At 24.5% G+C, this 13,450-nt stretch overlaps 1 protein-coding gene across 6 annotated transcripts in view; it reads left to right on the forward strand.

The window, feature by feature from the left end:
- Nucleotides 1-745: 745 nt before the first annotated feature.
- The window catches only part of LOC127277714 (uncharacterized), a 217,568-nt gene continuing 204,863 nt past the window's right edge, over nucleotides 746-13,450 (forward strand). For 3 of the 6 annotated variants that reach the window (XM_051299026.1, XM_051299027.1, XM_051299025.1), the window contains exon 1: nucleotides 6,173-7,564. The gene's annotated coding sequence lies outside the window, so the exon portion shown is untranslated. Of the gene's footprint in view, nucleotides 919-989; nucleotides 1,075-6,171; nucleotides 7,565-13,450 lie in introns of those variants that run through there. The other 3 variants (XM_051299022.1, XM_051299024.1, XM_051299021.1) reach the window with 3 other exon arrangements.

Below are 13,450 nucleotides of genomic sequence, written 5' to 3' on the forward strand. Positions count from 1 at the left end.
TTATTGTAAAAAATAGTTTAGTAAACTTACAATTTTTTTAATTTTTTAGTAAGCAATAAAAAAAATTGTAAGTATTTAATTTATTGTTTTAATTTAGCTACTCTCTAAATTTAAATTAGTAAAAATTTGAATTAGTAACACACGTTTTGTTTTTGTATTAGTTAAATTTTACTTATTCGATAGTAAACAAATTTCTTTGAATAATTAAAGAATATAATTTATCATAAGGAAAATTTATTAAAAATAACTCAAATAAACTCAAAATAAAAATAAAGTTTATTTACCCCTTATATATATTTATAATTAAAAGTATGGTAGTATTATTATTTATATTCATTTTTTGAAAACTAAAATGATTCACTGTTGTCCACTGTGGTCTCAGTATATATATGTCAACCAAGTGGGATATTCTGTTGCTTAGGATTATGAGATTCTACATAGAACTGTGGTAATTATTCGAGTAAACCCCTCTTTATTTTTTCCTAGAGTTGGCAACACTGGCTCGAATATTCTCCGGGCGCGGATGCCGCTTCTCTCTCTCTCTCTCTTACCCCTTGGAGCCTGGCTCTCGTTGAGGGGTGGTTTACACATGCGCAAACACTATCTCGATTTAAAGTAGGGAGTGTGATGGCTCGGTGAACGGATGGACAAGAGGGGCGTTGTGTGGTAGAGCGGAGGGGGAGGGGGTCGAAAGGGTGCTTTTTCGGGAAGGGGTGAAACAGTGGTAGGGATATGTTAGTAGAGAAGGTACACGTTGTGTCAGCCGGCAGTAGCAAAAGCCGTGCTACACGGCCTATATGGCCCATCGTGGGTCGTCCTCGCCTTTTTTCATATACATATATATATATATATATTTAAAATAAAAATCGGCGCGCGATATGTTGAAAAATCAGTGGGTACCCTTTAATAAAAACGAGGGTACGTTAAAATTTGTGGTTCATCTGTAATAATAATAATTATAATTATAATAATAATAATAATAATAAGTTTACAATTGAAATAATAAATAATAAAATTTAAAAAAAACGGTATTAAATATAGTATAATTATAAAAAACACAAGTTTGGTGTTTGTGTGTGTATATATATTATATATAAACCTCGGAATGATTTCGAGGGCTGTTTGTGAGACGCCACCTTCGGTTCTATTGCCGTTATATACCGCTACTGTTACCTGTATTTCTAATTCTAACGTTTAATTCTAGATTCCATCTTTATTTTCATTTTTTCTTGTATTTCTCTTTTCTTGTTTTTACTTTTTTTCTTTTCATTTTTTCCCTGTATTTCTTTTTTTCTTTACTTCTTTTCATTTATTTTTTTTCCCTTTATTTTTATTTTTTCCTGTATTACTTTTTTTCTGAATTTTTTTTTTTTTGCTTACTACTACTACTACTACTTTTTTTATTTACTTTTATTTCTTCATTTACTTATATTTCTTCATTTTCTTCTGATTTTTTCTTACTATCACATTTTTTTTTACTTTTGGTTCCTTTCTTAACTTGTGTTTTTTTACTCCATTTGTACTTTATTAGTTTTTTTTTTCTTAATTTACTTTATTTCTATTTTTTCTTCTTTTTTTACTGTATTTCCATACTATTTTTTTCCTTATAATTGTACTTTCTTTTTTAGTTTTACTTTATTTTTATCTTGCATCACATCTTCCTTCCTTATTGTAGTTTTAATTTACTTCTATTTTTACTTTTTGTTTATTTTTTTACAGTAATAATACTTTTACCATCAGACTTAATTTTCCCTCTTATCAAATTTTACTTTACTTGTATTTTTAATTTTTTATATTTTTTACTTTAATTTTTTTTCCTTTTTTTATATTTTTCACATTACTTGTATTTTTCCATTTTTTTTTATATTTTTAAATTTTAGTTTTATTTTTACCTTTTTATATTGTTTACTTTTATTTCATTTTACCTTTTTCTCCTTTACCTTATTTTCTGGTTTATACAAATATTTCCTTTACTTCATTAAAAACGTGGAGTCATCCGTTGTGCATTTTCTGTGTAACATTTTCGCAATTTAGACATTTAAAATATCTTAAATTAAGACATTTAGGATTATTTATTCTTATTTTTACTTTTCTTTCATCTTTTTTTTAACTTTTATATCTTTCTCTACTTTCCATTTCTTCGACTTTGAATTTTATTTAAAAATTCCAATTTTTCACTTTAAGATCGAATTTCACTTGAAAATTGTAATTTTAAATTAAAGTTCGAATTTTACTTCAAAAAATTTTTACAATAGCAAACTCTAATTTTATTTTTAAATTCGAAGTTTTACTTTCAATTTCAAATTTTACTTGAAAAATTTAAGTTTTACATTAAAGATCAAATTTTACTTTAAATTTCGAATTTTACTTTATATTTCAAATTCTACTTTAAATTTACAATTTCACTTACTAATTCTAATTTTATTTTTAAGTTCGCGGTTTTTAATTGAAAATTCGAATTTTACATTAAAGTTATAATTTTACTTTAAATTTAGAATTTTACTTTCTATTTCAAATTTCACTTAAAAATTTGAATATTACATTAGAGTTCGAATTTTCTAATTTTACCTACAATTTTTAATTTTATTGTTAAATTCGATTTTTACTTCTAAATTCTAATTTTCAATTTTACCTACTTTTTAATATGCTTTTATTTGCTATTAGTTATATTGAGTATCAATTTTTTTTTATGATAATAATTTTTTTTCTTTATAATAATAAATATTATAAATTGATATTGACAGAAAAGTTGAATTTCAAAATGATCCACGTGCAAAAAACGAGAGAATTGTGTTTTGGCGTCGATTTTTTTTTATATATATATAAGAGTGAAGCAACAATTTTATTCATGACACGCGGATATTAAAGCTTTGTATTTTACGATCGCCGGGTCGAGAGCCGCGCGTCTCGTGTAACTTCGATCTCATATAGTCTGCCAAATGCGCCGGGGTTGTTAGACGCGGAAAGCCCTCTATAATCCAGAAAAGAGCGTTTTTTTTTCGTTTCACCCTAGTCATTGTCCGGGAAACTGTTACTCAAGTATACCAAGTGAAAAATGACGAATCTCATTAGAAAAAGCAAATTTCAATTTGTATGCATTTCCAAAGAAAAGAAAAAATTTTTTTTTACTTACATTCTGAAATATATTATTATTTTTATTTATTTCGAGTAAAATAATTTTGAAAATAAATATATGAATAATATTTGTTTCAAATACCGAAATTATTGGTTTAAATACAATTTATTTAATTCAAATAAAAATTATGTAATGGAAATAAATATTTATTTGAAAAATACAAAAAAGTTGAGTAACCGATTATTATTTGAATCAAATAAATTTTCTTTTTACTTTACAAAAATTTCATGTCAAAATAATACTGAAACTTTTTTAAATAAATAAATTAATACATGTTTTTCGCCCTTTACTTTATTGTAATTATTTGATTATATTAATATTAGTGAATTAATTTTAATTACTTTGGAAAGTAATCCTCCGATAAATACCTATCGATTTTGTTGTTAATAGAAAATTACTTATTCAGTTGGTGTATGGTTTAACGCAAATATGTGTGGGTCAAAATAATCGAAAGATAATAAGTAGAAAAATTAAATATATGAAAAAATAAAAACGGTATTGTTATTAAAAAAAAAACAAACAAACAAACAAACGGACTGTTTATTTGTTAGGGAAAAAAATAAAAAAAAACTTTTAATTGCATGTTCACGCGAGGAAAATTGTAAATATTTATGAACACATTGGATTGGAGAGAGGAAGAAAGAGAGAGAAAGAAAGAGAGAGATATGTTTGTAATTGTAATTAAATAAAAGCATAAAAGCAGAACAATAAATCCTGTTACTATTTCGTTTTGATGATTAAATGGAGCGATGAATATGGAAAAAAATACAATAAAAGAGAAATTAAAAATGATTTCAGAAATCAAGATATGAAGAAGAAAAAAATTGAAATCTAGATTTTCAGGGTCAAAATATAACAGGAATTTTTAGTTCTTGCTTAAGAGAATTATTTAATTTTAATTTACTGGCAAACTATATTTTTCTGAAGTAAAGAAATCGTTTTGTAATTTTTTTTAAAGATTTTTATTTCTTTTTCTTTTGTTAATTAATTCTTTGTAATCTAATTGTTGAAAGAATTTAGTTGGAAAGCAACAAACAAAGAAAGCTTTCTAAAATAATGTTTTACAAAATTAAATTTAAAAAATTTGTTTTTCAAAACTTTTTCTACAAACTTGTTTTGTAAATTTAATTTAAAAATTTGTTCTCTACATTTCTTTTACTTCATTTTACTTAATTATTTATTTGTAATTTACGAGCAATACAAAATTTACAAATTTTTTTTTTTAATTTATTTTTTTACACTTATTTTTAAAAATTTTGTTTTACAAATTTATTTTTTTTACAAACTTATTTTTTTAATTTTTTTTATTTATTTATTTTAAAATAAACGGTATTACAAACGTATTTCTTTGAAATGGAAATTTTTTTGTATTTTTAGCAAAAAATACACATAGAAAATACAAAAATTAAATTATACTATATACGATTCTTTTGTTTTTTCATATATAAATTTAAAAATCGCGATATTTAATTTTAATTTTCACCAAATTTTTACAATTTCAATTCAAAAGTTCAATATTTTATTTATCGGTTACTCTTTAATTAAAAAAAAAAAAATCTAAGCAAATTATTTCGGATTCTAAAATTTTATTAATTTTCTCCTCTAATTGAAAACTAAACTATTCTAATTTTGAAAATAATTTTTCCCTCTATAAATAGAAACATTTTTAAAAATAAAAATTGTCTTGAAAATTTTTCTCATGATTTTCTAATTTAGTTTTATAAACTTATTTTACAAAATTTTTTTTCGTAAAATATTTTTGCTAAATTAATTTATAAACCTTGTTTATCAAAATTTTACAAACTTTGTTTAATCAATTTAATTGACAAACTTTGTTTAACAAATTTATTTCACAAAATATGTTGAATAAATTATTTTACAAAACTAATTTCACATTGCAAGTAAATTTGTTTCGCAATATATTTTTACAATTAATTTTATAAATTTAGCTGCAAAAATTTTGTTTCACAATTTCTTTTTATAAATGAAAGAAAATTTTCTAGTTCTTTTGTTTTGTTTGGCAAAATAATTTTACTATAATTAATTTTAAAAAATTTAGTTCAAAAAAATTTCGTTTTATATAAAAAAAAAATGATTTAATTTAATTTCTATAAATAAAATTATTTTTCTGATTTCTTTTCAATTATTACCAAAACTTTTAAATATACGATTTCTTTACCTATCAAAGATAAATTCTAAAACCAATATTTATTTTTGGCTTCTATTTATATTTAGAAAATTTCTCTCTAAACTTAAATTAATGAAAAATGAGCTACTAATTCATATTTGTAAGAATTTTTACTAATTTTTAGTAAAATGTTACTGATTTAGTAGTTTAAAATTTTTTTACTATAAACTTTTTGTAAAAAGTGACTAAAAATTAGTGAAAATTCTTTCTAATTTAAATTAGTAACTTACTTTTCACTAATTCTTATTTAGAAAGTTATTTTTAAAAAAATTTGTTTCTAAAACACATATCGAATTTCTTTTTATACTCTCTAAATCTGAATTAGTAAAGAAGTTTACTAATTTGAATTAGTGACTCATTTTTTGCTTCTCAATTAGTAAAATTGTACTAATTATTAGTAACCTTTACTAACAATTAGTAAAATTTAACTAATTCTATAGCAAAAAGTGAGTCACTAATTTAAATTAGTAAACATTTTTACTAATTCAGATTTAGACAGTAAATGAAAATATTTTTTTTTGTTTTATTTTATTTTTGTTATTTTGTTTTATTTTTTATTAAATTTTGTTTGTGTAGGTAAATAAAAATATTTAATTCTATTTTTGTTTTGTGTTTTTTTTCAAAATAATTTTACAATAATTAATTTTAAAAAATTTAGTTTAAATAAACTTCCATTTAACAAAAAACTTATTGAATTTCTTTTAATGAATGAAAATTTTAAAACAAAAATTTTTGAATTTGTAAAATAATTTTACAATTAATTTTATAAATTTACCTTCAAAAAATTTTGCTTTACAAAAAAATGTTTGAATTTCCGTTTTATAAATGAAATAATTTTTCTGGTTTCTTTTCAATTATTATACCAAAACTGTATATATACGATTTCTTTACCTATCAAAGATAAATTTTAAAGCCAATATTTATTTTTCAATTTCATGAGAGATGTTTGATTAGAAATAAAATATTAGTTCAAGTTTGTATCGATTAAACGGGAAAATGATTACAGATTTTTCGTTTAAAAAAAAAAAAAATATTTTTCTCTCGAGAACACTATTTTGTAGAAACATTTTTTTTTCTTTTTTTTTTTTAATAGATATGTCGCGGTTTGCGAATGACGGAAAGCGATAAGCGCTCGGAATTCTCGTTCGGTGGATTTTCATTGGAATTCTGGCTAATCCAGCAAGCAGACTGGCTTAAAACAAACGAGAATGCAATGGAAACAAAGCGTTTAAATACAGGCAGTAGTAGGTGGGTAGGTTTTCATCCCTCTTGGCGAAACAGCCCTTGATAAAAAAAAAAAGAAAAAAGAAAAGGTTTCGAAATTCTCATTCTTTTGATGTATCACTCTTAATGATTTTTTTTATTCTAATTTTTTTTTATATATATAAATAGAGAAATAGATTTATATATATATTGTCTCGAGAAACATTTTGTATAGTGTGGTTTTGCTTGTATAGTTGACCACAGTATGCAAAGGGTGAACAACCCCTATATCGCGTTTCAGTGTTTCTGTAGTGGCTTACGACGACCTAAATCTTAAAGAAATGAAGGAGACGGTGCAGATTAAGTTTAAGGGAGCTTAAATGACGAGTGCTGTGTGATTAAAAAAAAAAAAAAAAAAAAAAAGTGTCGCTTTAGTGCATTAATTCACGGATCTTGTGGCCTAAAGAAAAATTTCCATCAGTGAAATTGAAATAAACAACAACAACAACGGATAAATAATTGTGAAGTTCCCAAGTTTCAATATCTCTAGTGAATTTTGAAGCTCAAAGTTTTTATACTTTGAATTTCATGCTATTTGTGGTGTTTTTAAAAAATATATATCTGCATGTTCTTTCCAAAATTATCATCTCTCTCTCTCTCTCTCTCTCTAAATATATATAATTATAAAAATAATAATAATAATAATACTAATATAATAATAATAATCGTGCCGTCAAAAAAACTGTTGCAACCGATGATGTTTACAACTCAACGACCAACTGAATACTGTCAATTACTAATCGTTCAAGTTTTAATCGTTAAATTTTCATAGATGTTTACTAAGAATTAAAAAGAAAAAAAAAGGAAATTCGATATACAATATAGTGAATGTGAGGTTAAGAAATTATTTGGCCTACATATATGTGTTTTCTCTTTGGAAAAAAATAAGACATCAACTATTGTACCTGGTTCTCTTCTGTATTTGATGTTTTTGTCCTTGTACTTGCTATTTAAGAAAATATTGCCGATTTCAAAAGGTAAGAGATTTTTATTTCCCCTTTATATACAACTGGACAGTTTCCATGAAATATTTGTTTTTTTTATGGGAGGAATTTTTTTATTGTATTTTGCGTCACATGAACTTTGTGAATGGAATCAATTTTTTTTTTTTTGTAATTTCAATTTGTCGAATAATCCTTTTGTCGTGGTCAATCTTCTTTTTTTTCAAAGGGAAATTAAAACGAAATCAATTTTTTTCCAATATGTGAGGAATTGTGAGTTTTTTTTTTAATCGAATATCAAAAACTTTATTATATACACGGAAAATAATGAATTAGCTGAATTTGTGTTTGATGAAAAAAATTTGCTATAGGAACTAAAATATTTCCTGCAACTACTAAAAAGTTAGGTGTGAAAAAAAAACAAATTGAGTATTTAAATCCCACAGCATACTTATTCGCTGTATGAATATTAACTAGCAAAGTTCGCAAAAAAAATTCGCTGCCACAGCAAATTGTGTCGTCAGTAAAATAGTTTTTGGTATTTTTTTTTGTAATTTCTATAAAGAGAAACAGATTAAAACTTAAATTAAATTTTTTAACAAATTAAAATTAACCAACATTAAATTAACAAATTGAAATTAAATTAAAATATATTACAAAATAAGTTATAAATAAATAAACTAATATAAACATATATATGTGACGAGCTCTAAAGAAAGAGATTTATAAGAGGCAAAAAAATTACAGGTTATGTTTATGATAGTTTCGAAGTGAAAATAAAAACTAATTAAAAAAATGATAAAAAAACAGTGTAATTAAAAAAAAGCAATTTCAATTAAGGTAAAACTATCATAAACATAATCTATAATTCTTTGATTCTTACGTTTCTTTCTTCAAAGTGCACCGCACATATTGGGATCTCTTCTATTGTGATACGCCATCTGGTGAGATTTTTTGAACTATTGACAAGAGGTAGCGTCCACCAATCCGAATCGCTCATACCTTAGTGGCAAAAAATGGAACTAACTGAGAGAAGGTCAAAAACATAAACCACGCCCCCAAGAGAGATCCCAATATTTAAATTTCATTTTTTTGTTTAATTTTTGTTTAATTTTGAAAATTTTTATTTATCGTGTTAAAAAAAAATTGAAGTTCAGATAAAGTTTATTATTTCACTTTTTTTTTTTTGTACGTTTATTAGTTTTATGCACTTGAGCGTCAATTATAGAGTAGGTTACGATAAGAATTAAAGACATAAGACTTGACACAAATTTCAGACGATCGAAAAAAATACTGAGACGCGTAAATCTAGTAAAGAGAATATGTTCATATAATGCACAATGAAAAAAAATTTATTTTATTCAAATACTCTATTTTTCTTTTATTATAATAATCGTTAACTATTATCAAATGGATATTTATTTCTATAAAATAATTATATACATTTGTATATAATTAATATTTCTTTGTATGGTAATTAATATTTATTTATATTGAATTAATATTTATTTAAATACGAATTAACATTTATTGGGAATCACAAATAATTATTATTTAACCCTTAACTGGCACCATGGGTCCAGTAGACCCGAGCATTTTTTCGAACTCAAATTAATTGAAGCATTTGAATATTTTTTAGTATTTTAATATGTATTAGTTTGACATATTCTTAGTAATTTTGTAAGTTTTTTGATACAACTAATTCGTTACAAAAGAATATAAATTAGCTTCAAACATTAATAATTATAAATTTTTAATTTTAACCTAAAAATTTACATTTTATTCTGCAAAATAAATACCTTTTTTGCAAGTCTCGCAGTTGTGGTAATTTTTTCCTTAAAGAATAATAAATCATAACCTTAAATTTTTGAGTCATAATATTAAAATTTAAATAACTCATGAATTTTTAAGTAAAAACATGCAATTTTTTGTTTCTATTTTTCACGATTTTTTTTTAACTGACTTAAAATAAATTAATTCCTGTAAAACTAATGAAATTTTAAAAAACACATCATAAGCTACCTCAGATTAAATTTTTGTGTGCAAAAATATTTAATATCGGCTTTAATGAAGTATTATTAATGAAATAATATGTTTATTAGGTATATAATAAAAATACCGAGGGTTGATATAGGTTAAAATTTCTTCTATGAAAAAAAATATATACTTTTATCTTATATATAAAATTATATAATGCTGTTGATATTATAGCTATTATATTATATATATATATAAGACATAGTATAAGCTATTAAGGTAGATAGACAGTAATTTTCTTATTTCCTTTGTTTATGTAACTCTTTTAAATGTTATAAGCATATACATATAAAACACTTAGGATATTAATCGTTAACATAAGTTATTTAGCTATATTTATTTTATTATGATTATTATTAATATGTATATCCTTCTTACAAAGTTGTTATTAAACAATAAACTTATGTAACTTTTTTGGTGTTGATTTTAACATTATGTATTTTATTCTTTTCAATTAATTAGATAATTTATTTATTTTTATAAATTTGATATATCACATTTTCAAAATTTCAAATGGCAGAATCAATGAGGATTTTTATTTAAAATTCATCAGATTTGATTAAAACTCGTCACTCGGGAGTTTTTGAGGTCACTGATTACGAATTTGATTGTAAATTCTTAATGAATGACGACAAAAAAAAACCCCCCCATAGTAACGAATTTTAATCAAATCTAATCAAATTGAAAAAAAAGTCCAGCCATATTGGATCCGAGAATTTGAGTTTTGAAAAGTTTTCATCTAATTCGTATATAAATCATCGATTCCAAAAACCCCTCGATTGACAAGTTTTAAACAAGTCTAATGAATTTAAAAAAAAATCCTTCATACCCAGGTGAAACGATTCTACGGAAACTACTCTACGGAAATTCCGTACGTAATTCCGTAAAAATTATATACGGAATTCCGCAAAAATTTTCGCAAAATTTTTGAAAGAAGTTCTTTTGTAATTTTGCGAATTTTTTACAAGAATTACACACATAATCTCTATACAGAATTGCACAAAATTTTTGTTTGAATTTCACAACTGTACACTGAAAAAAATTTAGCCGAAATCCTCAACTACCTTTAGTTAACTGACTTGAAAATAGTAAAAGTAACTACTTTTTTGGTTATTTTAACTATGTGTAGTCAATTTAACTATTTTTTATGGAGTTAAGAATTAGTAGTTAATTGTACTTAACAAAAGTAGTTAAATCAACTTCAAAAATTAGAACAATTACAAAATCTCCTTGACCTAACTAAATTCTTAGTTCTTTTAACTACTTTTTAATAGTCCATACAACTTTTTAAATTCAGTTAAGGACCTATTGAACTCTGCAGGGTAGTTAAAAAGTAGTCAAATCTACAAGTTTTTTTATTGAGTGTATTTTTTACTGATTTTTTTGTAATTTTAAAATAACTGCTGGTGGATACACTGAAAAAAATTAGTCGCGAAATTCAACTACCGTTATAGTTAGTTGACTGAAAAATAGTAAATTTCTTTTGGAAAACGTTTTATTGACCTCTCAAATAAGTTCGACTTGATATTAATTAATCACAAAAAAATCAGCAAAAAATAAGGTTGTGGAATTTTATTGAAAATTTTGTGCAATTCTGTATGGAATTCTTCCAAAAAAATTGGCAAAATTACGAAAGGAATACTTTCAAAATTTTGCGGAATTCCGTATAGAATTTTTGCGGAATTCCTTATGGAATTTCCGTGGAGTGATTTCCATAGAATCGTTTCATCTGGGTATTGATTCCGATATTATGAATTTTACAATATGCAATAACAGTTTTCGTAAAATAAACAAAAAGATACAACATTTTTTTAAGCCAAATCAAAAAAGTGTCAAAGTCAATTATATAAAAAAAAAGGATTTGGTTTTGACAACAAAACGTTTGGTTGATTATAATTTAAGCAAACAAAATGTTTTTGTTGCCTCCATAAAATTTTGATTGTCTCAATAAAATTTTGTTTGAAACAATCTAAAATTATAGAATAAAAAGATTTTTATCGTCTTAACTAAAATTTGATTGGGACAAGAAAAATTTTAGTTTGAAAACTTTTGATTGCTTAAATACCAAAACCAAACGTTTTGTTGTTAAAACCAAACCCTTTTTCCAGTATGTGTAATGACTTAGACCTCTCTCATAAATATAATCCGTTAATAGACATAATTTCCGCAATGAATAGAAATCCTAGGTCAATTTATGGTAAAGACAATTGCCCATTTAGGGAATTTCGCCAGGAATACATTTCTACTATATGTACTAAAAAGTGGAGCGTGTGAGCTCGTGCCAAGACACTTGTTGACACAGGTCGCGTATTCACACATCCATTTGTTAGAGAGAGATATATATGTGCGTGTCCAAAGCTCTCAGTTGTATTCACATGAACGAAAAGAGAGCCCCTCTCTTTCTCTTTCTACTGCAGTGAACATTGAAATGATTGAGGTAAATGTGAAGTTCCATTGTTACTCCTCGAAGGGATCGAATTGCTCGCAAAGGGTCTCACAAACACGCTATGCTGACATTACGAAGGAACGAGAGAGAGAGAGAGAGAGAGAGAGAGAAAATTATTCGTCAAAAAACCACACACGTTTAGAATTTTGCACATACACCTCTGGTGTGTTAAAATCTAAGCTCTTTTCTATCCACTTCCACTCTTTTCATTCTCTATCTCTTACTATTAATCCAACGTACACTCTGTGATGTATGTTATATGTAAAGTTGTGCGGTGACACTTTGTGATGGATTGCGCTTAGTTGTACACTATATATATATATATATATATATATATATATATAGATAGAGGAGAAAAGTACATCAACTCTTGTACGATGATTTAAGTCATATATATTCGTATAGGCACACCTGACATAGTAGCTCTAAAATAAAGGGAAAGAAGCAAAAACTTATAGGTTATGTTTATGATATAGTTTCGCAGAAAAAACCTGGGATCAATTTGAGTATGTGTACGCTGCACAATTTGAAACGCATCAAAAATAAAACTCCTCGTTACAATTTGATGAATTACGCTAAAATTTTTCATAATATTAAAATAGTTAGGAAAATTTCTAATCGGAAATAAAAAAAAGAAGGGAGCGCAAGATTATGTTTTAAAAATCATTACTTAAAATTTTCAATTTTATAGAATTTCATTTGTCATAATTATTTTTGAGACGAAATTTTATTTGTTCGATTTAGTATTTTGCCCCAATTTTCATTTAACATAATAGGCATTTTAAAGAATTTTTATTGGGTAGAATTTACTTGCATAGAATTTTCATTTTATTCTTTCAGATGAATTTTCATTTGTGCGAATTATTATTTGATATATTTTCCATATAACCGATTTTGCATACTACAGAATTTTTACTTAACCGAAAAATTATTTAACAGAATTTCTAATTGATAAAATTTTCATTTGTCCGAAATTGAAAATGGCCAAACAAATAATTGACAGAATGATTTCGGCGTGATTTTTAAAATCAACCTGTCAAAAATTATTCATAAAATTGTGATTGGTTGAATTTAAAAATCGCGCCGAAATCTTTCTTGTCAATTGTTTGTTCGGCCAATTGCAATTTCGGTCAAATAAAAATTTAATCAATTAGAAATTCGGTTAAACGATTTTTCAGTTAAGTAAAAATTCTGTAGTATGAAAAATTGGTTATATGACAATTATATCAAATAATAATTCGAACAAATGAAAATTCATCTGAAAGAATAAAATGAAAATTCTATGCAATGAAATTCTACCCAATAAAAATTCTTTAAAATGACTATTATGTTAAATGAAAATTCGAGCAAATAAAAATTCGAAGAAATAAAAATTCTGTGAAATGAATTTTCGGTTATATAAAAATTTTGTAATATAGAAAAACGTTTTGATGAAAATT

Source organism: Leptopilina boulardi, unplaced genomic scaffold (genome assembly GCF_019393585.1).
Source record: "Leptopilina boulardi isolate dan_hultmark-lab unplaced genomic scaffold, ZJU_Lbou_2.1 LbouV2_177, whole genome shotgun sequence".
Classification (NCBI taxonomy): domain Eukaryota; kingdom Metazoa; phylum Arthropoda; class Insecta; order Hymenoptera; family Figitidae; genus Leptopilina; species Leptopilina boulardi.